General features: G+C 59.7%; 1 protein-coding gene across 5 annotated transcripts in view; it reads left to right on the top strand.

The window, feature by feature from the left end:
• TRAPPC9 (trafficking protein particle complex 9) overlaps positions 1–4307 on the top strand; it is a 169490-nt gene that overhangs the window by 162841 nt on the left and 2342 nt on the right. The window lies entirely within an intron of this gene.

The raw sequence follows: 4307 nt of genomic DNA on the forward strand, positions 1-4307 counted from the left end.
TGTGGTGAGGCCAGGCGGGCGCAGAGCCGCGGGCAGGTGGAGGGTCCCGCCGGGCAGCAGGAACCCTCACTTTATTTAGAAAGGCTGGAGGGAAGATGGAAACGAGGACCGAACCGGTAGACGTTGCGCGGGGACAGACGAGTCATTTCACATTCTCTGCTGCTCTCAGAGGCTGTCTCCGCGTAATGCCCGCCAGCAGGCACATGTCCCGTTGCCCTGCCTGCCTTTCCCTGGTTTGTCTTCTGTTGTCTGAAGTGCTTGTCCAAGAAAAGGTGGAAGCAGAGGACCTAACAGAGGCATTGCCTCTAGCCGGCAGCGTTCCTGGTGCGGTTCTGTTCCGGATTCCCGTGCCCGCGCCAGCGCCAGTGCCAGCGCACAGTGTGGCCGGAGCGTGTCAGCTCCCTGCTGGGCTCATGTTCCCTTCTGAGGAGAGGGCTGGTTAGATGAGTGCTGGAGGCCTGTGAATGTCTCAGAGAAATGCTGTGACAAAGCCCCAAGGTCAGGGATGCCCTGCCCATCCCACGGCCCACCCACATACGACCCCGCCCATCCCACGGCCCCACCCACATAGGACCCTCCGAATCCCATGGCCCCACCCATCGTGGTCCCACCCACTATGGCCCTGCCCATCCCACGATTCCTCCTTCCTCTACTCAGTTCATTTAGTTTTGTCCACCAGGAGAAAGGGATTGTGGGAGGCATGTGTTTGTGGGCCATGACCTGTGTTCTCTCTCCACATTGGGACCTCAGCCCTCTCCGGACACATCTCCTTTGCACCCACCAGCCCTCTGGCCAGACGCTGCCTCCTCCCATTTTCAGACAAGGAGGCAGCAGCCCTGGCTTTGGAAGGGGCTCACCTGGCCCTGCAGTGGGTACCTGTGTGGCCCGAGAACCCTGGCCTGGTGGGGAGGGCACTCCCACAGGAGGGTGTGTGGTGTTGGCCATGTGTTTCTTCCCGCTGTTGAGGACAGTGGTTCGCCATGGCCCACAGCAGCCACTGGCCACACCAAGGCGTCCTCTGGGCCGCCCTCACCGCTCTGTGAGCTCCCTGCACCTTCCCCGGGCTCTCCTCCATGGGCCCCACCCCTGGAGGCCCGTGCCAGGACCGGCTCACGGTAGGCACGCTGGGGAAGCCAGGAACCTCTCCACAGAGAACCCTGGGCGGTGTGATTTCCTCTCCACTCGCCTAATTTTAATTTAATTCCCTTTAATCTTTAATGGAAAGTTGTAAAAGTAAATTATTTACCCGAGAGAGCCAAGCCGCTCCTTGGGGCGCTCCTGCCTTGAGGGTAATTACACTTGTGGGTCCTGCCCGGCCTCCTCCCTGGGTGCTGAGGGCCGGGCGCTCTGGCTCACACACTGATTAGCTGCCTCCGTCACTGTCACCACACTGCCCTGGCAGATGCAGAGCAGGGCTCCACCTGACAGGCGCTCACTTGGTAATTGCCCCGGGGCAAGGCGAGCCTGTGCTCCGCCCGTGACCGTGACCGTGCAACTGGGATCCGAGCTGAGCTGTGCAGGCCGCCCTTCCGCCTGTCACTCGCCTCCAGCTGCCTCCCTGGGCCAGCTCACCCCAAAGAAAGGCCCCGGCCCAGCCCTGCGGGGGCTCCAGCTGGGGGCAAGGGTGACGGGGAGGTGGGGGGAGCCCACCTCCCCAGGTGCCTCTTTGCCTTAGACCAGTGGTTCTCAACCTTCCTAATGCCGTGACCCTTTCATACAGTTCCTCATGTTGTGGTGACGCCCAACCATAAAATTATTTTCGTTGCTACTTCATCACTGTAATGTTGCTACTGTTATGAATCGTAATGTAAATACCTGATATGCAGGATGTATTTTCATTGTTACAAATTGAACATAAATAAAGCATCATGATTAATCACAAAAACAACATGTAATTATAGATGTGTTTTCCGATGGTCTTAGGCAACCCCTGTGAAAGGGTCGTTCGACCCCCAGGTTGAGAACCGCTGCCTTAAACCCTTGCTCAGAACATGGTCACCCCACCGCCTGGGCACTGTCCATGCTTTTGACCCCTTTTTAAAACTCAATATATGGAAAAGTAGCCCTATGACATTTAGAAACCTGGATAAGGGAAACCGTATTTGGCATAGTTGGTCAAGACTGGTGGAGTGGGTGTGCAAGAGAGAGAGAGAGAGAGGGAGAGGGAGGATGTTGGGGTGGGAACTAATATAGCTGCCAAAGGTTCGATGGCTGTCCTTTTGACTCTGAGCTTCCTAACAGCCACAGAGAAAAGGTCAGTCTCTTGACTCTCATCAGTAAAGGGGGTAAGGTTGCCGGTCGGTTAGGCACCTGGCACGTGCTCCCTTGGCCTTAGAGAAAGGTCACCACTTTGTACTGGGTACTTGCAGTTGTGAGGTTTCGCGCCGGGTCTGCCTGTGCCGCCCCGAGGCCCGCTGGCTGCCGTTGAGCAGGTGAAGCCAGGCCCACAGCAGGCCCGGCCTCGGCGCTCCCTCACGTCCCGGCGCGGCTGTCTTTTCTCACGGGACCGACCGTGGCTCCTAACCGGTGACAGCTCCTGGGTTGACTCCCAATCCAGGCCTCGCTGGAGTCAATCTGACTCCGACTTAGGCTCACCCAGATTTACGTGGGCTAGACGGGTGCGGTGCCTTGAGCAATGGGCATTTCAGTGTGCTTGGCCGGAGCGAAGCCGGCTTGGTGAGCTCACTCCCGCCCTTCCCAGCTGTTGCCTCACTAATCCCTCCACGTTGCTCTTAAACCTTAAAAGTTTTTTTATCTAAAATTAGATATTCGCACCTCAAGTCTACCGAGCCTCCCCTGTTTCTTATAGTCACAAGGGCCGGGCAGGGGCCTCCCTGGGAGTCTGGGCTCCAAGGACAGCACCCCCGCCCGCCTTGGGCGCCAGGTGCTAGGGGACAGGTGAACAGGTTGCCAGTAAGCCGCTTGAGCAAGAAGCACAGGGTCACCCTCCTTGTCACGGAAAGTGACTTCCATGTGACCTGGGGGCCTGCTGCCACTTGCGGGCTTTCCTTTGGCCACTAAAGGAGCCTGCTCTGTGGGTGCCCCCCACTTGCTCGCCTGTGGGTGCCAGCCTGGTGGGCCTGGCGAGCGGCGGCCGGGATCCAGCAGGTGCGCAAGAAACAGGCCCTCTGGTCACCCACAGGAGCCCGAGCAGTGGGACGGGGGGCTGCTGAGCTTGCTGGGGGAAGGGCCCTGGAGGGGGACTGATCAGGACAAGCCCCTTCCACGACCCCCCCACCTTCTCCCGGGCTCATTCGTTCACGGAAACCTAAGTGTGCGTGGCCGATGGGCAGATGCTGAGGGCTGTGCCCAAGAGAAGGGCCGGCTTCTGCGGTGAACGCAGAGGGCGCCGCACAAGCAGACGCGGCAGGGCCGACCTTGCTCTGCACGTGGCCTCCAGGAGCCTGTCCGGGGAAAAAGGGCTTCTCTAGCCCCGGGCCAGCCCACCCCGCCCCTCTGCCACCCTTCTCCGAGCTCCCTCACCCTGTGCACCCCCGCCCCACCGTGGCTGCCCTTGGCCCAAAGGCAGGCTGGCACCAGGACGGCCTGGCACCGGGGGCTTCCTTCTCCTCCAGCGGCCGCAGGCCCTCCCTCCTCCTGGTTTCTATTTATAGCCTGTGTGTCTATCGCGGCCGTGCTGTAGCATAAGCGTGGCGGTGGTTTCAGGAGGCATTCTGGGCCAGACGAAATTAAGTCCGTGACTCCGGCTGTATTAACAGTGAGGGGGAATGGGGCGGGGGCGGGAGGCAGGAGGTGGGCCGTGGCCCCAGGTAACGCTGTGGGGGCAGAGCCTAATCTGCTCCCGGGATGTCTTACCCGAGAGCCTCCTGCATGAATAATCTGCGGGAGAGCTGGCGCTGCCATCAGGGACCCAGGCCAGGAAGGGGGAGGGCGGTCCTGACCCTCTAACCCTCACAGTACAGACGGGCTGGTCCCGAAGGCATCTGGGCCCAAAGCCCACTCACTCACTCATCCATCCATCCATCCAGTAAATATGAACTAGAACCAGAGTCTGCCTGGCCTGGGTCTTGGGGACACGGGCAAGTGGCAGTTCTCCGGACCTTCTTGGGGAGGCGACACACAGGCGGTTAATGGTTAAACAGGTGGTAAACACGAGAGCTTCAGGTAGGATGTTGTGGGTCATGAGAAAGTGAGAGTGTGGAAACGTGACCTGGGTTTCTTCAGTCGGAAGGTTTCTAGGCTGGGTGACCCTGTGTCCACCCTCAGCCTGCACTCCTTGCCCGGGTGCCTCGGAGCAGGGGTGAGGGAGGCATGCGGAGACGGGACTGAATGGTGCTGCCCAGGAT

Source organism: Myotis davidii, unplaced genomic scaffold (assembly GCF_000327345.1).
Source record: "Myotis davidii unplaced genomic scaffold, ASM32734v1 scaffold30, whole genome shotgun sequence".
Classification (NCBI taxonomy): domain Eukaryota; kingdom Metazoa; phylum Chordata; class Mammalia; order Chiroptera; family Vespertilionidae; genus Myotis; species Myotis davidii.